This window comes from Sus scrofa, chromosome 1 (assembly GCF_000003025.6).
Source record: "Sus scrofa isolate TJ Tabasco breed Duroc chromosome 1, Sscrofa11.1, whole genome shotgun sequence".
In the NCBI taxonomy this organism is placed as follows: Eukaryota; Metazoa; Chordata; class Mammalia; order Artiodactyla; family Suidae; genus Sus; species Sus scrofa.
This window is the reverse complement of record NC_010443.5, coordinates 117,744,950-117,768,607: the sequence shown is the minus strand read 5'-3', so window position 1 is coordinate 117,768,607 and position 23,658 is coordinate 117,744,950. Positions and strand designations below refer to the sequence as shown.

Here is a 23,658-nt window from a genome sequence, read left to right as displayed (position 1 = left end):
TCACCCTATCTTTCATGAGCTTGCCCTTCATCTGAGATGAGTGACCATGGCCTCTGTCCTCAAAGAGATCACCATCTAGCATGGAATGGCAGACAGATAAGTTGACATACTTTATAATAAACTAATGCTATCATAGAGGTTGATAAAAGTGCTAAGAAGGCCCAGAGAAGAAAACTACCATACTGATTGGGAAGTATGGCATTCTTATCTTGTTACTGAATTTGTTGAACCTAAAATTTTTACGTCTCAAAACATTTAAGTGCACGTAAATCTACATGTTAATAGTCAATCTAATTCTTCATCTGAAAACTTCGAAGGTGCATTTTCTTTTTCTTTTCTTTTTTTTACTTAAACAATGAACGTTTATTATATTACAGTTTCTATGGGTCAGAATTTGGAAATAATTTAGCTGGGTGCTTCTGCATTAGGGCTCCTCAGATGGTTTCATTCACCATGTTGGTGGGGGCTGTAGTCATGTCAAACTTGAATGTGATTATGGAAGTTCAGCTTCCAAAATGGCTCATGCACAGGACAGTTGGCAGGAAGTCTCAGTTCCTATCTGGCTATTGGCAGGAGGCCTTAGTTCCTGGCCTTGTTGCTTTTGTCCTAGGCTGCTTGAGGCCTCATGACATGACACCTAGCTTTTTCCAGAGAGAGCAAGAGCATGGGCAAAGGAAAGCTGCAGTATCTTGTGTGACCTGGTCTCTGAATTTACGCCCTCTTACTTCCACTCTAATGTATGATTTTTAAGTGATCCCTAATCTAATGGAAAGTTTAAGAGTAGAATTTAGGATGTGCTTTAATGTGAAATCAGGACTTTGCAAATCTTTCCAAATTGCATTGGCTGGCTTATTGCAAAATACCGCCCCCCCATATGTTTTTCAGTTAAACGAAGTTAGAAACAACTTGATATTTTATTTTTATTTATTTATTTTTTTCTTCTTTTTTGGCCACTCTGTAGTATATGGAGTTCTTGCACCAGGGCTCAGATCCGAGCCAGAGTTGTGACGTCTCAACTCTGCCTGCAGCTATGGCAAGACTGGATCCTTTAAGCCACTGTGCTGGGCTGGGGATTGAACCTGTGTTCTGGTGCTACAGAGACACTGACGATTCCGTTGCCCCACCGTGCTTTTTTAGCTGTCATCATGTTTTTGTCCCCAATTATCTTGACAATCCATTTGAATGGATACAGAGAGCCAATGAATGGGCACAATTAAAAAAAAACAGATCCAGTGAATGATTACCAGTTCCCTGAAATAAAGCGTGAGGTCTTCTAGAAAGCTGAAGATACAATTCAGTATGCACAAAGTTGATTTATGCTTTTTCGAGAATTCCTTTGTTGCTTAAAGGCAAGTGCACAGCCAATAGCATAATTATACAAAAATGGCCCTTTTACTTGATCCTTTTGGGTTAGTTAAGCTTTGCTACCAATAAAAAGTGACCAGTGATCCAGACAGCTTGCTTTTATCCCACCTGAACCATAAATGAGACAAATGATCTGGCCCAGCTTATGTCTTGGGATGTGAGAGGTAAATGGTATCCTAAAGGTTTTATTTCTCCTGAAATTACTGCTGAAAGATTTAGAGGAAAAAAAATGATCCTATTACGTTACTCAATCAGTGAATAAGTTTTGGGGTATTTATACATGGAAATCACTCATTTACTCTCCAGTGCTGTTTAATGTCACTAACCCAAGAATTTCAAAAGCTCTTTGTAGAAATGAATTCGTCTTATTGATAGGAATGTGTAGGATTCTAATGCCATGCTATATTTATATCACAGTGATTATACATTATTCTAATCAGATACTCAGCAGGTGGAAACTACCCATCAAGAGCCGAGGAAATTCTGTTAGGGATTTTGGTGTCCTTGCAGGTCAAGGAAGTCATAAAGCTCAGTCACTCTTTCCAGTAGTGACATATTTAATGAGCATCTGGTGTCCCTTACATACATGATTCTTGCCACTTTCAGAGATATAAATGATTTACATTTTGAAATATATAACCGGAATCCTGATGATCATAGCTAAGCAGGGCATTTATCAGAACACACTGGTTTTGGAGCATCTGTGAAACATTTCTTCCTAAAAACAGATGATCACTAACCTTGTTTGTCTTTTTCTTTACAGGAATATTTGAATTAGAGCAATGTTTTCACACCTCCTTACATTTCACTACATAACAGTTTCCAGAGACCACTCAGGGTTAGCATCCTCTTGCATTTCCTTCTGTAGATTTAAACATTTAAACCACCGACATTATATCCCATTTTACTGGGAACTTACAAATATTATACTATGCTGGATGCTGGGCACTCTCCACTGAGCATACCTTCTGCACTTTGTTCTGGGTATTGCTCACCAGAAAAAGAAGAAAGACTCTGAATAGGTGTTCTTTCCTCTGTGTATAGGCTAGCCTGAATTTTTCTGTATAAAAAAATCGTTTTTCCCTATCGTCTACTTTCAGGTCTAACAGTTTTCCTTTGCTGCTTTGGAGTGCTTACAGCCGGGGGCAGCAGAGCTTTGTCCTGGCAGCCACTCTGGTGGCTGCTGAAGGTTGGGAATTATGCTGCCCTGGTGTTTGCCCCCTGATGCAGCTCAGGAGACCTTGGGCAGCTGCTCAGGTCTATTAACAGTCACTTAAGGCAGCAGGTTGAGGGAGCTGTGCTGCTATGGGCAAAAGGGGGTGCTGAAAGATGGAAAGGGGATCTGCTCGGCTTACTAGTACCTGCCACATTTGGGAGGTGTTATGTTTGGGAGACTTTAAAAAAAATCAAAGAGATATTATTTGGTTGTCACATATAGCAGATGGAATGTGTTTTGCCACAAATTTTGCCAAAAATGTGATATCAGTTTTCACATGCTTATCATTTTACTGGGAACTCTTATATATTAAACATTTAAAAAAAATAGAGTCAATTCTAAAGTTGATCAAGAAATATTCATTTTGAAATGTATTGAAAGATGGCATACAAACTCTGTATCTGCTTCTTATACTGTTCGATCTCAGCTGATAGGGACATGCTCCTATATTCTAAAAAGCTGACAAAAGTAGATAGAAGCCAGCAGACCAGATGCAGCTTAAAGCCTACAAATTATTCCAGGACTTGAGCTTCTTTAAGGCTCTATTTTAAGATGCAGTACTTGTTTGTTTGTTTCAACAGGAGGGTTAGAAGATAGAAAATGCTTTATTGATGGAAAGTGGGAGCTGTTACTCCCCCCACCTCCTCTACTTGACAAAACTAAAAAAGAAAGCAAGGCCATTCATTTTCCAACTAGATCTTTAAAATGCTCACATCAAATGGGAAGACATTGCTTCTGAGTGAGAAGCCAAACGTTGGCAACACTCAAGTTTCCTACCATTTCCCACTTTAATTTGTGTATGTTTTTAATTCAAATCACCTTCAAATGGGTTTCCACACATTAAAAAGAAGAAAATCACCTGAGATGAGAACTCAGCATCTCTCTCTAAATAGGGGGTTCTGTTAGCAGCCTTTCCGCGGCTAATTGGGAATTATACGGTGCGTAGTGTACTTTTCACGATTCCAAGCACAGCCAACTCCATCTAAACCGGTAATTATTACATTATCTCTGTTATCAAAGAGGCTGCAAAAGCGGCTAGCAGAATTGGCTGTATGGTTGTCTTCGAGGTCATCACTTAGTGATACAGGGAAAATTAGGCTGAGGAAGCTCCAGCACACAGGCGTCTTCCCTGGAGATGAAGCTGCGCCCCGCACAGCGCACAGTTAGTTGTCAGTGCGGTGGTGACGGCCACACCTGGCAGCGGCCACAGTGCATCTCCTGCGTGCAAGGGCTGTGGTTCGGCTGTGAGGAGCTGTTCTGTGCGACGGCGGCGGCAGCAGAGGGAGCCTAGGCGCTCGGGTAGAAGCTGAGGGATCGCAGTATCTGTGCTGCATTCTCCAAAGCAGCGGCCCGGGGCCGCCGCCTGGGAACTTCCCAGCACGCACTCAGCCGCTCTGCTCCTCACCCTCAATTGTTGATGAGCCTGGGCGCTCGTCAACGCACCGAAGACAACCTATTCTGCTTTCTTAGAGACGGAGCTGAGAAATGAGCTGCCCAAGGAATTTGGCGATGAGAGTGAAAGGCAGTTTGGCGCCAGCAGCCAAGTTGTAGAATTGCTTTGGAGGCTGCCGGGGTGCACAAGAGAATTGACAAGAACAGACACCGTTGCAGACCAAAGGCATGCCTGATTGCACTTGAGTCAGATCGCTGGGACGCAGCCTCTGCTCTAACTATTTGTGGCCGAATAAAGGAAAGGAGACTAGAAACAGGACTGCCAGTGGTATTCCTAAAAGGAAAACAAGGACACTCCAGAAGGAGGGGGAAAACAGCCCAGCTGGTGTGTGCATTTTTTTTTTTTTTTTTAAAGGAGAATCCCTCAGGTATGTGCTCTTTCCCCCGGTATGCGCTGCCTTTTCTGCATGTGATTTTGTGTCTGTCTTTTCTGGTCGATTCTTTTTGTCTGCACTTTGAATCACAACCAGGGTGTTCTCCTAATGTAGTAGGTGGACTTATAAACGCTCAGCTCTCCTGTGTTTCTAATATGGTTGGTTCTTTTGAGGATGATCTTAGACTTCCCAGTCACTGCTTTATTTTAAATGCAGAATGATAAAAGATTGCTTAGTTTCTGCTCAACTTTCAGGGGAATATCTGCTTAGGGAAAAACAAGGCTGGGATAAACGGCTGGGGCATTTTCTAATCCTTTGGGATTTGGCAGAAAAAATTAGAGCTAATCAGAAAAGTTGAGGGCTTCTGGGAAGGGGTTAAAAGCTAAGATATCATAGACTATCATTGTTGTTACCCAAGTGTCTTTCGAGCTCAGCATTCAGTTTGGAGCAATTTGAGCCTTACCATTGGTTTTGCATTTTGAGCTCTTGATCAGTCCTTCAAGATGAAGATCCTGTAGATTTGCTTTCAAGAGATGAATTGCTTAAATTGTGTACTTGGTTGTGTTTTACAATTGTTCTATCATGCCAAAGGAGGCAGTCTAAAAAAAAAAAAAAAATCCCTTTGCTCCAACAGCTTGAGTAAACCCTAACTTCTGCAATTACATCATCGATATACTTGTATAATAAGGAGAAAGACAGATATGGCAACAATAGTAATGTTGGCTGCGTTTAGTACCCAGGCTGAAATGACAAAGCTCAAAGTCACTTTTCCTGATTAGGCTTTGAAAGAGAAAAAGAAAAGAGCTGGGTGGGTAGCACACATAAAATAAGTTTTTGGAAATACTCTGCATTTCTTTAAAAAACTAAGAATATAAGATTATGCCATTTTTGAATTAATAATACAGTCTTTTAAAAATAATCTTGGTATCTTTTACACTTAAATGCAGTATTTTTCATAAAAAGTGCATAAAACTGGTAGTACATTAAATATAGGTATATTTAAATTCAGTGAACTTTACTGAAAGGGAGAAACGAGAGGATGATAAAGTTTGCTACATTTATATATATAGCAAAATATTTTATATATTTTTAAAGTATTTTGTTAATATAGAGAGTTCATGCCAAAGCTCTCAGACACTGATTTTTAATTATTGTTGGTCTCACTTTCTTATAATTTTAAAGTATAAATGGAAAAGAAGTAAATAGGATTTAAATTATAATTTATGCATACTTTAAAGTAAATCACCACTCTGTTCTCTTAAAACTAAAACCTCATTTTTGCCAAATGATAGCCATCTGGAGCACTAACTTGGGCCACATAGCAAAATGAGGAAATCAGCTGTTTGAAAATTCCACACGTTACTATAAAAATGATAACAAAGTATGGTAAGCAACTATAAGCAATTCCTGGGATCGAGGAGTGCTTTGGAAGATGGACAAAGATTTGAGTTTATGTTCATTGGTAGGGTATGGAACAATTGTGTCTTTCTTCTATGTTGACATCTTATATGGGGAATGTTATAATATCTGTAGGTGAAACACCATAGCACCAATATAACTCTTATTTTACCAGGTCCACAAAATGATTATTTTTCAAGCTAGTGAATAAGCTGAACTAATTTAAAAGAATATTTGAACTTATTCACAAAGTTGCCCTTTCATACTACAGTAGGATTCTGTTGAGAGGGTAATTTTTTTTTTATTAGGGTATAGCTGATTTATAGTGTTGTGTCAATTTCTGCTGTATAGGATAGTGACCCAGCCACAAACACACACATATATATACACATACACACATTCCTTTTCTCATACCATCTTCCATCATGCTCTGCCCCAAGAGACTGGACATAGTTCCCTGTGCTGTAATTTTATTAGAACTGTGATCTTGGATTTGAAGGTGGATAAGCAGATACTGTTTTATCTTCTAGAATTCGATTATTTGTTATTAGACTTCCATTTTAGAGACTGGGAAACTTCTTCCAGAAATTGTCATCACTACGCAATTGAATAAATCCACACCTTCATGAGATATGAGGTGAATATGTCAGATATGTCTAGCAAATTCACTCTTCTCATGCCAATTATTAACAAAGTGAACTATTCCCCTTTCTGGGGCCCTTTCTAAGGTTTTCTATGATTGCTAGTCTTTAAATACGAAACAATAAAGTAAGTATGTGACACACAGACCTACTTGCTTAAGAGCCCATGGAACATTGTAAACTGATGACAACTGTGGCGATTCTCCTTTCCAAGACAAATTATATGAACTGTGTGTATGTGTGTGTGTAAGGGTCAGGTGAGAGGGACTATCCTTTGTGTCTTTACTGATTTAGGGCAAATCTGTGACTTCGAATATCAGTACACTTTGGGTATGAAAATATCTTTTTCCCAATGCTCCATGGACTTTGATTGCTCTTGACCTACTGGTTAATGTAGTGCATATGCCCTACCATGGGTTTCCTGCCACCTATATGTTGTCTTCCACTTTTAATACCATCGGTTTCTGTTATTCCTTCTTTCCATCCCATAATCTTTACTATGGAAGGGCTTTCTCCAGAATCTTTGAAATAGGAGAATCATTTTCCCACCTGAAAAAAAACTTGTTTTTTATCCAGAAATTGTGAGAATTTAAAAATACATGCTAAATTTATTTCTAAAATACACTTTTGCTGGTAGAAAGCCACTTTCTAACTATGTTATAGTTTATACCTAATATCAACATTTTGAGAACATATATGTAAAACAATATCCTTTAAGCAATAATTGTAAAATCACAGAATTAAAATTTGCATCTGTTGTTGTTGTTGTTGTTACAAATCCTTCTGCATCTCAAGTTTTTTATGCTTGGATGGCTAAGCTCTGATTCTCTTCCAGCTTAAAAAACAGGAGGATTTATTAATAGTCCTCTCAGTCTGTAGCTTTTGGGCACACAGAAGACCAAGCGCCCAGTTCCGGCATCTCTGTGGAGAGAATGATGCCACGACAGTGTTTGCTCCACTTGTTTTTTTAAGGCATCATTAGGAGAACAGGTGGTATTCTAGCCTTGAGATCAGAAGTCTTCCAGAGGAGAGGTAGAAATGAAGTCACACTGAATCATTTCTCCTTTGCTTCTGAAAGTGATCCGAGAGGCACCTATATTTCCTATCTTTTCCATATCCTGGTTATATTGTTTGGTTTAGTCGCAGCATATATAAATTATTGTAATCTTGAGATGGAAGAGTATGTTGTATTATTTTTCCTACGTAGAGAATTAAGAAAGTATTTGTTTGAAATAAATGCTTGTTAGCAAAATATAAACTCAACATTACAAATTATACTTGGGCTTCTTAAAGTATTAAAAACAAGTCATCAGATAACATGAGTTTCCCTCTAAAATATTTTATCTCCCTTAGACTTTTACAATTTTATCTTTGGCCTGTTTCTATTCCCAACAGACAAATTGGCCAAAGTCCTACATTCAGGATACTTTTTTTTTTCCTTTCTGAGAATTCTGGCTCTTGAAAATCTGGGTGCAATATGTCTTCTTGGTAGACAAAAAGTGTTTTGCATGGAAATATTTTGTTTCGTGTGTTTTATAAGGTGAGATAACCTACTCTAGAAGTAGCTTTTTCAAGCTTATTATACCTAAGGGGGGGTAATGAAAAGAAAAAGCGTAGCTATCAGTCAGGGTAACTATTTGTATTGTACAAGCAGGTGGAACAAACTGATGACTTGGGTACGATCACTGAGGCATGTTTCTGAGATGGGACACTGTTGACCTGATCCTAGAAAAACTGAAGGAAGAATGAACGTGTTTTGAATAATGTCCTTGTTAAGTGATGCATAACCTAGAAAACCTAAACAGTTGCTAAGTTTACAAGACTACTTAGTAAAAATTGCAAATCAGATGGAGAATTAATGCACACACATTCTAACAAGAGTCCATTACTTTTTCTCTCTAGTAGAAAATTCTGTCATTGGTCCAAATTCAAGTTCAGTCTCTAGCTGGCTGGGTAAACTTAGACTGTCATTTTCTAGCATTGGTTACCCCGTGGAAAAGGCAATGGAAGACTTATTTGATGCACTTGAAGACTCAGTTCTCAGACTCAGAAATACTCTTTTTTTTTTTTTTTTTAGGGCTGCACCTACGGCTTATGGAAGTTCTCAGGCTAGGGCTTGAAACTGGAGCTACAGCTGCCGGCCTACACTACAGCCACAGCAACGTGGGATCCAAGCTTCGTCTGCAAACTATACCACAGCTCACTACAACTCGAGATCCTTACCCCACTGAATGAGGCCAGGGATCAAACCCACAACCTCATGGTTCCTAGTTGGATTTGTTTCCATGCACCACAATGGGAACTCCAGACTCAGAAATTCTATGAGATCTGTGTAATGCAAACTCTGTAGAGTTGACTCCATTTGAAATGTAACTACAGAATCACTTGACTCTGATTTGCTTCTCCTGAGGCTAGAAATATTTACTTGCCTGATAAGCTGAAGAAGCTGTATAAATCCCTTTAGGACTTTTAAGAAATCTGACAGCTTGTTTTCCTTCACACAACTAGGCAATGATAAGTATTGTCTTAATCAGATTCCATGTAGCTGCATATTTTGTATAAAACCATATATTTGTGAATAATAAAATATTTGCTGCAGCTTTGAGAGACGTTCAAATGCTGCCATTTTGTACAAGAAACAAATGGTATTCGGGTACTTAGCTGCTCACTCTGAGTTGTTCGTGGAATAGTTTTGTTGAGAGATTTTAAAAATAAAATGTAGGTACATACTCCACTTAGTCATTTGAAGAGATTTATTTTCTCTCCTCTCAGCTGTATTGCCTTCTGGGTGGGCACATCAAGAGAACATGCTAGAAAGAAGGGAATTGCAGGGCTTGCTCATGCATAGCTGAAGGGAGGACATAGGAGAATTCATAGTTCCTTCTTTTTTTAAATTGAAGTATAGTTGATTTACAATTTCTGTTTTACAGCAAAGTGATTCAGTTATACATCTATCTATCTACCTATTCCCTTTTATATTCTTTTCCATTATAATTTATCTCAGGATATTGAATATAGTTCCCTGTGTTAGACAATAGGATTTTGTTGTTTATTCCTTCCATATATAATAGTCAGCATCTACTAACCTCAAACAACCAGTCCTTTCCTCCTCAACCCCCTCCCTCTTGGCAACCACAAGTCTGTTGTCTATGTCTGTGGGTATGGTTCTGTTTTGTAGATATGTTCATTTGTGTCATACTTAAATTCCACATATAAGTAATATCATATAGTACTTGTCTTTGTCTTTCTTACTTAATTCACTTAGTACGGTAATTTCTAAGTCCATCCATGGCACTGCAAATGGCATTATTTCATTCTTTTTTATGGCTAAGTAGTATTTCATTGGATACATGTACCACATCTTCTTGATCCATTCCTCTGCTGGTGGATATTTAGGTTGTCTCCATGTCTTGGCTGTTGTGAATAGTGCTGCTATGAACACGGGTGCATGCATCTTTTTGAATTACAGTTTTTTCTGGATATATACCAATGAGTGGGATTGTTGTCATATGATAATTATATTTTTAGGTTTTTTGATGAGCTTCCATGCCTTTTTCATAGTGGCTGCTCCATTTTACATCCCCTTCAACAGTATAAGAGGGTTCCCTTTTTTCCACGTTTTCTCCAGCATTTGTAGACTTTTAATGATGGCCATTCTCACCTGTGTGAGGTGGTGCCTTATTGCAGTTTTGATTTACTTTTTTCTGATAATTATCAATGTTGAACATCTTTTCATGTGCCTGTTGGCCATATGTATATATTCTTTGGATAAATGTTTGTTTAGGTCTTCTGCCCTTTTTTTTTTTTTTTTGCCTATTTTTAAATTGAGTTGTTTTTTCTTTTTTTTTAATATAATGATTTTTATTTTTTCCATTATAGCTGGTTTACAGTGTTCTGTCAATTTTCTACTGTGCAGCATGTGTGACCCAGTTATACATACATGTATCCATTCTTTCTTCTCACATTATCATGCTCCATCATAAGTGATCAGACATAGTTCCCAGTGCTACACAGCAGGATCTCATTGCTAATCCATTCCAGAGGCAATAGTCTGCATCTGTTAACCCCAAGCACCCCATCCATCCCAATCCCTCCCCCTCCCCCTTGGCAACCACAAGTCTGTTTTCCAAGTCCATGATTTTCCTTTTTTTCCTAGGTCTTCTGCCAATTTTTTGATTGCTGTTGTTGTTGAATTGCATGAGCTGTTTGTATATTTTGGAAATTAAGCCCTTGTTGTTTACATCATTTACAACTATTTTCTCCTATTCCATAGGTTGTCCTTTTGTTTTATTTATGGTTTCTTGCTGTGCAAAACTTGTAACCTTGATTAGGTCTATTTGTTTATTTTGGTTTTATTTCTATTGCCTTGGGAGACTGACCTAAGAATATATTTGTATGGCTGATGCGAGAGAATCTCTTCCAGGAATTTTATGGTGCCATGTCTTATGTTAAATTCTTTAAGCCATTTTTAATTTATTTTTGTGCATGGCAGGAGGGTGCGTTCTAACTTCATTGATTTGCATGAAGCTGTCCAACTTTCCCAGCATTGCTTATTGAAGAGACTATATTTCCATTTTAATTTCAAGGGAGGTTGATTGGCAGGAGACAAGATGTATACATTAATTTCATATATGTAAAAACTGTAATTTAATTCTAATTACTTCTTAGAAAGCCATTCATAGGATTCAAAGATCATGTTAAATAGTCAATAAATTGTCACAATAATACTGGGCAGTAGGTAAAGAACATCTTTAAAATAGTAAATAATTAAGACATGTAAAGCTTAGTGAATAAATATAACAAGGTACAATATACACATACATCAATTATTGTCTTCCTCCACTTAGCCTTGAGTGGGAACATTCTCTTGATCCTCTCTGTTTACTCTTTGTTTTGGTGACCTGAATTTATTTAGTGGCCTATATTATCTCATTTAAGGGAATTACCCTGGTATGTCTCACCAAAATTGAGAGATTCAACTTTGGTTTCCTCCAAACAACTCCTTTCCCTGAGTTCCTAAGTCTCCCAGGCTCAAATCTCAAGTCATCCTCATTGCTTTATTCCTCCCCATGATGCATATTTAATTATTTATCAAATCTTTTTTCTTCTCTACATCATTTTCAGTCACATATTATTTCCTTCCCTTATTGGCATCACCTTAGTTCAAGTTCTTATCACTTTATGACCAGAATATTGCTCTAATCTTTCTGTCATGAACCTCTCCTCTGAGCATCTGTTCTGCATGCTACTGCCAGATTCATTGTCCTAAAAAATGCCTTTACCATGACACATGTCACTCCCTCAGAAATTTTCAAGGATACCACATTGTGAATGAAACAAAGCTTCACTTACTTAGTTTGGGAAGAAGACACCTTTAACAATCACATCCCAGACTGCCTTTTCAGCTTTACCTTCTGGTTACTGACCTGATCTCTGCCTCAATTACTCACAGTTTCCAAATACTGTAACTTTATACAATTCCATAGTACTAAGTTATTTTGCACCATTCATTTACTAATGCATTATATATTGTCCATCAGATTTCCCCTTGAACCTTGACCTACAGTTTAAACCTTTTTTGTTGCTTGTAACTCAAAAAGAACCTTTCCTAGCAGGACTATAAACACATTAAGTATCTGTGGAAACTTTGACAAGTTACTTAAAATTTCTACATCTTAACTTTTCAAGCAGAAAATAATGACACCATAAAGAGTATAGTTTCATAGAGTTTTCATGAAGATTAAATGAAATAATATAGATTAAGTGTCTAAAGATTTTTGGCTACTCTTAACTGTAATTATGTCCATATTGCTCATTACCTTGTATATAAAATGTGGGTGCTCAGTACATTTGTTTGCTTTTCTATTCAATTTAAAATCTATAATATTATCAGTTTTTAGAGGAAAAGACTAGTAAGGGAAGGAGAGAGATTGTGTACAAAGTAGGAATAACAGCAAAATGTAAAATCAGAAGGAAAACTCAAACCTCTACTGTGACTTAAGATAGTAATTACCTCAGCAATTACACTTTGAACAAGTTGGAATAGCTTTGGACACCACTTTTTTTTTAAATCAAGGGCCCTGAGATTTTTGTATTCCTTTTTTTTTTTTCTTTTTATAGCCACAACTGCTGCATATGGAAATTCCTGGGCCAGGGGTCTAATAGGAGCTGCAGCTGCAACTATACCACAGCTTGCAGCAATGATGGATTCTTACCCACTGATCAAGGCCAGGGATCGAACCCTTAATCTTGCAGAGAAAATTCTGAGTCCTCAATCCTCTGAGCCACAATGGGAACTACCATGAGTTTCTAATATTCTTATATGTGTTTCCCGCTGTATTAAAAGGCAGCAGATATTAGTGATTTTTTATATTAGGGTAGATAGGGGTTTCATGAAGAGTCTACTACTGTAAAATGGTCCTGGGAACAAGAAGAGAGATTAAAATATGACCAGAGACCCTGATTTATTCCCATTGTTCAGACGTCTGGCTTTAGAAGGCACTCAAGGACTCACTGATGTATGTCAGGATCTAGTATCCATGCAGTTTATGACCAGAACCACTGAAAGGCAGATGAGGTGTAACTTCAAGAGAGGTTGAAGATAACAGTTAAAAACAAGGAAGCTGTCTGCCTGACTTTACCTAGGTCAGAACCATGTCACAGTATAAGTCCATGTCAGCTCCCTATGATATTTTTCTTCCTATCTTAGATCAGGTGTTCAGAGACTAAGTACTACTTTTTCAGTTTGATATTTCTAGTAACAATCCTTCCCTCATTGGTTCTCTGTCCCATGTCTTCCTTCACTTTGATCTTAACATCCCCTTTTAATTGCAGCTGGTAATCTGTAATGTGGTCTACTTATCTCCTATTAGTCCTGCAAACACCCAACTTGTGTCCACAGAATTGGTCTTTACCATCCTGGATTCTGTTTTATGACATCTAGCTCCCAGTGGATTCAGCAATAGTCACAGTTATATAAAGAAACCCGGGGAACTCCCAGTGCTCTTTTAAAAGTTCCTAGAAAGAATTCTTAGAGCATATGTTTATTCCAAGTTGAGAGTCAGTGTGGCTGATTATAGACAGCTGTTTTGACCTGTAACATTTAATACTGGAAAAAAATTTCCCAAAAAAGAGTAAATGAAGAGTATGAGTAAAACCTGCCTTTCATTCTTTGGTTGACCTTGAAATCTCTGAATTTCTCAATAATAATCATGGGAGGAGGGAATGTCAGTTAGGAGAGGCAAAGCATGGCCAACTCTAGAGTCTATGGAGAGAAAGCTTGAGCCTGGCTTCTAAGTTTTCCTTGTGATTCTAGATTTTATATTACCTTCCTCTTAAGTCACTTGACAATGTCTTTGATTAATTTCTCTCATATTTGGTTCCAGTTGTCTGTCCTTCAGGGGCCTTACCCACAAGCTACCATTTGCTGATTTTTGTATTTAGAATACAAAGCTTTCTTCCATGAGGATGGAAAAAATGTTTCTTAGAATGAAGACTATTTTATTTATTTATTTATTTATTTATTTGTTTCTTTACCGCTGTACAGCATGGGGATCAAGTTACTCTTACATGTATACATTTTTTCCCCACTCTTTGTTCTGTTGCTATGAGTATCTAGACATAGTTCTCAATGCTACTAAGCAGGATCTCCTTGTAAATCTATTCCAAGTTGTATCTGATAACCCCAAGCTCCCGATCCCTCCCACTCACTCCCTCTCCTGTTGGGCAGCCACAAGTCTATTCTCCAAGTCCATGATTTTTTTTTTTCTGTGGAGATGTTCATTAGTGCTGCATATTAGATTCCACTCACACCAATGGACAGATCCTCTAGACAGAAAACCAGTAAAGCAACAGAGATCCTAAAGGAAACAATAGAAAAGTTAGACTTAATTGATATCTTCAGGACACTACATCCAAAAATATCAGAATACACATTCTTCTCAAGTGCTCATGGAACATTCTCGAGAATCAACCACGTATTGGAACACAAAGCTAACCTCAACAAATTTAGGAGCATAGAAATTATTTCAAGTATCTTCTCTGACCACGATGGTCTGAAACTAGAAATCAACCACAGGAAAAGAAATGAGAAAAAACCTACTACATGGAGACTAAACAACATGCTACTAAAAAACCAATGGGTCAATGTGGAAATCAAGAAGGAAATTAAAAAATACCTTGAGACAAACGATAATGAAGACACAACCTCTCAAAATCTATAGGATGCCACAAAAGCAGTGCTCAGAGGGAAATTCATAGCAATACAGGCCTTCCTCAAAAAAGAAGAAAGATCTCAAATTGACAACTTAACCCTCCACCTAAACAAATTAGAAAAAGAAGAATAAAAAAGACCTAAGGTGGGAGAAGGAAGGAAATTATAAAGATCAAAGAGGAAATCAATAAAATAGAGACTCAAAGAACAATAGAGAAAATTAATAAAACCAAGAGCTGGTTCTTTGAAAAGGTAAACAAAATGGATAAACCCCTGGCTAGACTCACTAAGAAGAGGAGAGAAAGAACCCAAATAAACAAAATTAGAAATGAAAAAGGAGAAATCATAATGGATACTGCAGAAATACAGAAAACCATAAGAGAATACTATGAATAACTATATGCTAACACATTTGACAATCTGGAAGAAATGGACAATTTTCTAGAATCTTACAGCCTGCCAAAACTGAATCAAGTAGAAACAGACCAACTGAACAGACCGATCACTAGAAATGAAATTGAAGAAGTCATAAACACACTCCCTACAAATAAAAGTCCAGGACCAGATGGCTTCACAGGCGAATTCTACCAAACATATAAAGAGGATCTGGTGCCCATCCTCCTTAAACTTTTTCAAAAGGTTGAAGAAGAAAGAACCCTCCCAAAGACATTCTATGGTGCCACCATCACCCTCATTCCAAAACCAGACAAAGATACCACCAAAAAAGAAAACTATCGGCCAATATCGTTGATGAATATAGATGCAAAAATTCTCAACAAAACCTTAGCCATCCGAATCCAACAACCTATCAAAAAGATCATTCACCATGACCAGGTAGGATTCATCCCAGGTTCACAGGATGGTTCAACATACACAAATCAATAACGTCATACACCACAATAACAAAAGAAAAGTCAAAAACCATGTGATCATTTCAATAGATGCAGAAAAAGCATTTGACAAAGTCCAACATCCATTCATGGTCAAAACTCTTGCCCAAGTGGGTATAGAGGGAACATTCCTTAACATAATCAAAGCCATTTATGATAAACCCACAGCAAATATAGTACTTAATGGAGAAAAACTGAAAGCCTTCCCACTAAAATCTGGCACAAGACAAGGATGCCCACTCTCACCACTGCTCTTCAACATAGTTTTGGAAGTCCTAGCCACAGCAATTATATGAACACAAGAAATAAAAGTCATCTGTATAGGAAGAGAAGAGATAAAATTGTCACTGTATGCAGAACGAAGACTATTTTAAAAGTCCACAAGATGTGACACAAATTTCAAATGTCAAATGTAACTAGAATTATAAAACTCTAAATATGGTTTTAAAAACTTACAGGAGTACTAAGAAGGTACTTGTCAAATACTTACAATATCTGGTTCCCTTTTTAAATTTTTTCTCCATTAATCCACATATTGTCTCACTTTTCTTTGTAAACTCAAATTCTTAGTTCAGTTATCTAAAATGCCTAGAGGACAGATGATTTCTTGTACTGCTTAAACCAGATGAAAATGGACCAAAACAAAGCCTGTTCATATTTTCTTACAAAAATGTGTTACTATATGCCTGTGAGTATTAATGAGTGATTAAAATCAAGCAATCTGAATCTAATGGAGAGATACTGTGAACCTCTATTTATCAAGAATTCAAATGCTAGTGAATAATTAACTGATTTGAGGCAGTATCTTTAGAATGAAGATAAATATACTACTACTTAAAGATTAAGATATCTTATGTCTGCAATTTTGTACGATAATGACATATTCATTATGATGGCATGGAAAATTTTCAGGGCTTCCCCGTAAGGCTTTCTACATTATTAAATGTTAATAACTTACATATATCATAATTGGTCTCTATTTACTACTTTTTAATTATTTGAAATTGATAATATGTTGGATGAATTGGCATTTTCTATTTAGTTAAATAACCTAATATCAAAGATAATGTATGGCTGTCTGTGTAACTGAGTACGATTTATTTGGTTTGGGAGGTAGTGGAAATAACTTTTGGAGAGTAAGTTAACTCCTTTGTAGTTTGATTATCTGTTAACTCCTTTATAGTTTGATTATTACTGAGGGAGCTATTATGTCCCTAGATCACAGACCTAGGTCCCAATATGTTATTTTCATAAGAAAAATAGTTGGTCATAAAAAGAGAGAGAAAAGAAATTCTTGTTATGTAAAACCTATCTCTTTTTCCAGAAAAGCAATTCAAAGCCTGCATCCTACTGAAGGGAAACTAGAACATCAACTCTATGAATGAAAGATAGTACATTTTTCATATTTCTGAGTACCAGCAGGATTATCTTAATTACATTTTGCTTAGATCACTGCTGAAATTAGTCTGTGAGTTCTGAGGACCTAGCAGGTGGCTATGGAAAAAAGTGGGGCAGGAGTGCCACAAACAACGGGAGAAAGCTAAGCTTGGGTTTGAAACATGTCCACAAAATGCACATCTTGAAATCCCAGCACAGCAAGGTGACTGCGTTTACATTTTCTGCTCTTACTATGTGCCTTAGGCTGCCAAAGTGACACCTCCTGTACCTTTCTGCTTGAGAGGTGTGTATCCTGCCTCTTGAGCTGCTGTCTTTGTCCTAATTAGACAAGCTATAAAACACTTGTAGTCTAGGGGATTCCTTCTGGGTTAATTACAGAGCTGTGAGCAGCTTTTCAGAAGTGAAGCAAGTTCAGAGAAGATGTGTCTGTGTGGTTTTAACGTGTAGTTACTGTGCAAAGGCCAAATGACTTGGCTTTCCCAATGCCTTTCTTCCTCACCATTGAATCAGGTCTGAATTTCCAATGCCCGTGCCTTCTGTTTTCCACTGGATTGTGAGATCCTTGAGGGCAAGGCTTGTGCCTTTTTACTCATTGCAAAACTGGTAGAACATTTACATGTATTAGTTTCAGAGAAAAGAAAGAACTGGTGAAATAAAATAGTTCTGATGGGATACAGTACATCAATTTCCTGTGTTTGAGATTATCACCAGTAAAAGATAATGCTTAAAAGACTTTTCTTGATATTTCAAAAAAGGGGGGATGACATAGACTATGATTATTTATCAGTGAGAATATTCCGGGCAGAGTGAATACTTGTGGATCAAAAGAAAATAGCAAAGTGATGAGGGGAGGGCAGTAAGCTGTTTTTGTTGCTATTTAAGGAGCCTCTGAGCACTTTGCTAGGCTCTATCTCTATGGAAGGAACATGAAACTGAATAAAAAGAGGACCTGCCAGCAAGAGCACTTACATCTATTGGGGAAGGAAAACATAAACACAGACTATTAGACAAAGAGCAAATGAAGGGGATGTTGCCAAAGTAGTGAATGTGAATGTGGGCTAAATATGAACTACAAATGGGAGGAGCAGATTATGACTCCCCATTGAAACAGTAATGGTATGATGAAGAGGAATAAAGGTACATTCTATTCAAGCAAAGAGATAAAGAGATAGAGATGTCTTAGTTTACAGGAAAGAATCTATAATGAGGAGTGGGACTGATGGGAGGTGTGAATTTCATGGAGTAGGCATCAAGGAATCACTTTTTTTGTGGAAATGGGTTGGAAAGAAAATGCTATTTTTTTTTTCTTTTTTAGGTCTGCAGCTGTGGCATATGGAGGTTCCCAGGCTAGGAGTTGAATCCAAGCTACAGCTGCCAGCCTACACCACAGCCACAGCAACACCAGATCCGTGCTGCGTCTTCGACCCACACCACAGTTCACTGCAACGCCGGATCCTTAACCCACTGAGCGGGGCCAGGGATTGAACCCACAACCTCATGGTTCCTAGTTGCATTTGTTTCTGCTGCACCACAATGGGAGCTCAGAAAGAAAATACTGTTGTTTGTTTACATTAATTCATTAATTCTCCCTGTTTATTCTGATCCTACAGAGGCCAGGGACTATTGCTGTTTTGCTTACTATTGTGCCTCCAAACTTATTAAGGTAACAACACATAGCTAGTGTGCAATAAGTATTTGTTGGGTGAATGAATAAAGTGCTAATATCTCCATACTGTTAGTATTTTTAAAAGTTTTGACTCCAAATCCAAATTTCTAACTAGTTACTTTCCTCTTGAATACATCTTTTTTCCCCCATCTTCACTAGTAATCTTTTTTGTGTAGAACACCATGCAAGGACTAAGTTAAAAAGAATTGTCTTTCAAAGAAGAAGCTTAGAGCCTTATTAAGGAGAGAAGACATAAGCAGATACCATGCTTGGTATGGGTAGAATATTAGAGGATAAATTGAGCTGTTTCTCTAATGTTAGCACATTGTTCAATATTTTGGAATCTGTTGAATAAGTACCTTCCCTCCAAATTGTGATGAGATATTTCTCACCTGACTGCTATGGTTCAATTTGCATTTATCAATGAAGGCAAGGTTATGCAACCTCAATTACAATCTTGGAAAACTGTCAACAAATTCTGATTAACAAGTAGTGCTTAATTGTTAAAAAAGAAATCAGGCAATCTTTCTTGGTCTCTGCCTGAAATAATTGCCTGGCAAAAGATTCAGGGCTAAAAATACAGAAATAAATATATAAATAAATCATTAGTCTGAATAATTCCTAAAGATATGAAGGCAGGCCAACGGTCTTAAATTAAAACTGCAATTCCTCATGCTTCACCTGTCTTGATGTTAAATCTATACATTTCTTGGCAAACATAGGATTTCTGTTTTGTTTACCACACAGTGTAAAACGTGTTTTCTTTTTCTTTTTTTTTTTAAAAAAACTGTTGAATACAAATACAAACTAGAGGGAGGATATTTCTGACTATGTGTTCATGTGTTTCTTTTCTTTTTCTTTTTTTGCTGCATATGCACCTGTGGCATATGGAAGTTCTTGGCCAGAGATTGATTTTGAGCCACAGCTGCAACCTATGCCCCAGCTGGATCCTTAACCCACTGTGTGGGCTGGGGACTGAAACCATGCTGTTGCAGAGACAATGTCTGATTATATACCATACAGTTTTTCAAAATATCTGTAACCTAATATCAGTGTTAAATTTTCTATGGAACTAGCTTTTGGTTTTCTAGAAAATTGTGCTAAATATCTTTGTAAAGCAAGTATCAGTCCATTGATTTATCTGCTTTTAAAGTATTTGCTTGCTTATATTGATGCATAACTGGACTTTTTTTTTTTTTTAAACAGTGGGCAGCATAGTCACTTTGTCCTCTGTTTTTAAAAGGAACTGTCATAGGTGGGGACATATAACACTGCAGTGGCCTGTATCTCCAATTTGGTGGAAATCTCTGGAACTGCTAAGATATGCAAATCAAGGGAAGAATTGGGCTGAAGAGTCTAAGATTATGTTCTTGTTTCTTTAATTCTGACCACTTTCCCTAAATGGGGTAACAAGGCAGGGATTACAAATGGAGAAGAACTCAAAGGGAGAATAAGCTAGCTTGTCCAAAGGGTAAAGTCATGACAACCATGGATATATCTGCTTCCTCACTTGAACTCAATTCTCCTTCCTTTCTCCCTCTCACCTCCCTCCCTTCTTTCCTTCCTTTATTAAATTTTTTTTGTCCATCTCCCTGTTACAATATACCTGTTTTGTGTCTCATTTCCTTACTTTTTAGAATGTTTTAAATTATTCAGAACATACAGATAATTATTCCATGATCCACGGAATCATGTGCTAAAGAGAGACAATAAAGAGTAAATAATGATAGAGTTTTCAGGAGAGCTGAACAAAAGATTAAATGCAAAGAAAGACAAGGGACTGTCTCTTTAGCCTTCTGCTGGCCAAGAAATTAGTGCTATAACTCTGGCTTCCCTTGGGATACTCATATTTGTTTATATAGGACATATTATAGTCACACATAAGTATTACACAATAAAATTATAAAGAGTTTTATTTTTAAAAATTTTCATTAGTGATATTTGCACGTAACTTTCTTACTTCATACCCTCTTCCAAAAATTATGTTTTCATTGTAGTTTTCTTTTCCTTGTGTAAATGATATAAGTTGAACCTTTAGACAGTGAAAAAATAGTTTAAAGGAAAATAAACTAGGTGTATTAGAAGTAGTAACATAGTTTTTATTTATTTGGTAAAACTTTAGAGCCATGAAGTTCCTATGTTTGGTGAAATGAATATTAAGACAATATAACCCTTGCCTTTCTACCCCAAAGTCTCATGCTTTTATTGTTTGTCTAAAATTCTTCCAAATATCCAAGAAAAGTAAATAAGTTAAGTTGTATCAGTTATTAACTTATGTAGTCATTAGATTCTTTCCTGAAAATTATGGTAATTCAAAGAAGACCTGAGTAATTGCACATTTGAGACCCTGAGAAAGTGGGACAGAAAAAGTGAACAAAGATGAGGCCAAGTTGTTGGGAACCAGACCATGATACGTGTATATGGGGTATGTGTGTGTCATACTTTGACAGCTAGGCATTTCTTTACCCCTTAGTTCCAAGGCTCAGACCAACTGACTGAGATACCCACATAGTAGACAACCTGTCCATGCACTAGGTCCAAGTGTTTTTTTTTTTCTTCCCTTAGACATCAATAAGGGATATCTTTCAAAGAGGACACACACACACACACACACACACACAGAACGAGGGAGAGACCCTGGTGCAAGGGTAGTGAATGTCAAAGGTCTAGGTCATGCAACTTACTTGTGCCCTGTGACCCTGCTCCTGTCTGGTAACCTCAAGTATACCATTTCTAGCTTCCAGTAGGTTGCTGTTAGGTTCCCGAGATCTTACGATTTGTTGAGTCAGATGGAATTCAGCTCACAATATATAATTCTGGCAACATGGTCAATTGATGCACATATTCAAGTACTTTGTATTTATTTAGGCCCTTTTGTAGATTGGGAATTTTAAAAAAAAAAGTAATATATAGGTCTCCTTTGCAGATAGCATGACCTTTCTCCATATTCCAGGGATCAACATCAAGATCATTCTATTGGAGCTCATCATGATTTCCACAAGGTTCTTTTCACCATAGATAATTCTTTGCAATAGAGTCTGAACCATGTCAGTCTATCATATAACTAGCATATGAGTCAGAGTTGCTTTCCAAGGTATGAATTATACTACTTCCAGAACCTAAAGAAACTACCACACTTTGCACGTGAGAGGCATTGATTTATTTTTTTCCTTTCGAGGGAATATCAGTGTGTCATCTAGACTTCTTACTCCTAAAATCTACACTGGTTTGAGCCTCTGAACCATCAGAGGATTAATATTCCTTTGGAACTCATGGAACTCAAGACCTTTTGTTCACCTTCTTGTTACTTTTGCTCATTGGATCCAACTGGTAGGATATCATCAATTTAGTGGGCCAATGTGATGTTCTTCAGAACACTCAGATGGTCTGTCCTGGTACACGGTGGGAAAACAGCCCCGGGACAAGATTGTATGTTCTTGTCTGCTCCACCTTTTTTGGTTCAATGGCCATATACATTTTTTTTGGTTCAATGGCCATATACCGTGTATCTGAGGCTGTGTTAATCTACTCTAGCAAAGATACCAGTCTACATACCAGTTGCTGCTGGAATAACTACTTTTAAAATTTGTTTTGATACCAGTACCACACTGTTTTGATGACTGTGGCTTTGTAGTATTTCTTGAAGTCTGGGAGAGTTATGCTTCCTGCTTGGTTTTTGTTTCTCAGGATTGCTTTGGCGATTCTGGGCCTTTTGTTGTTCCATATAAATGTTTGGATTGTTTGTTCTAGTTCTGTGAAAAATGTCCTGGGTAATTTGATAGGGATTGCATTGAATCTGTAGATTGCTTTGGGTAGTATGGCCATTTTTACAATATTGATTTTCCCAATCCAGGAACATGGAATATCTTTCCATTTCTTTACATCTTCTTTGATTTCTTTGATTAAAGTTTTATAGTTCCCGTCATATAAGTCCTTTACCTCCTTGGTCAGGTGTATTCCGAGATATTTGATTTTGTGAGGTACAATTTTAAAAGGTATCGTATTTTTGTATTCCTTTTCTAATATTTCATTGCTGGTATACAGAAATGCAACTGACTTCTGAACATTAATCTTATATCCTGCTACTTTGCTGAATTTATTAATCAGTTCAAGTAGTTTTGGGGTTGAGTCCTTAGGGTTTTCTATGTATAGTATCATGTCGTCTGCATACAGTGACAGTTTGATCTCTTCTCTTCCTATATGGATGCCTTTTATTTCTTTTGTTTGTCTAATTGCTGTGGCTAGGACTTCCAATACTATGTTGAATAGCAGTGGTGAGAGTGGGCATCCATGTCTTGTTCCAGATTTGAGTGAGAAGGCTTTCACTTTTTCCCCATTGAGTATTATATTTGCTGTGGGTTTATCATAAATGGCTTTGATTATATTCAGGAATGTTCCCTCTATACCCACTTTGGTGAGGGTCTTGATCATGAATGGATGTTGGACTTTGTCAAATGCTTTTTCTGCGTCTATTGAGATGATCATATGATTTTTGACTTTTTTTTTGTTAACGTGGTGTATGATGCTGATTGATTTGCGTATGTTGAACCATCCTTGTGAACCTGGGATGAACCCAACAAGGGCTTAATCTCTAGAATATATAAACAACTTATACAACCCAACATCAAAAAAGCCAATCAATCAATGGAAAAATGGGCAAAAGACCTGAATAGACATTTCTCCAAAGAAGATATACAGATGGCCAACAAACACATGAAAAAATGCTCAACATCGCTGATTATAAGAGAAATGCAAATCAAAACTACCATGAGATACCACCTCACACCAGTCAGAATGGCCATCATTAATAAATCCACAAATAACAAGTGCTGGAGGGGCTGTGGAGAAAAGGGAACCCTCCTGCACTGTTGGTGGGAATGTAAACTGGTACAGCCACTATGGAGAACAGTTTGGAGATACCTTAGAAATCTATACATAGAACTTCCATATGACCCTGCAATCCCACTCTTGGGCATCTATCGGGACAAAGCTCTACTTAAAAGAGACACATGCACCCGCATGTTCATTGCAGCACTATTCACAATA

The 23,658-nt window shown here is 37.3% G+C and overlaps 1 protein-coding gene across 4 annotated transcripts in view; it reads left to right on the top strand.

Annotated features, from left to right (window-relative positions):
* The window catches only part of UNC13C (unc-13 homolog C), a 602,011-nt gene continuing 581,835 nt past the window's right edge, over positions 3,483-23,658 (top strand). For 3 of the 4 annotated variants that reach the window (XM_021095034.1, XM_021095054.1, XM_021095023.1), the window contains exon 1: positions 3,483-4,401. The gene's annotated coding sequence lies outside the window, so the exon portion shown is untranslated. The remainder of the gene's footprint in view (positions 4,402-23,658) is intronic. The other variant, XM_021095079.1, reaches the window with a different exon arrangement.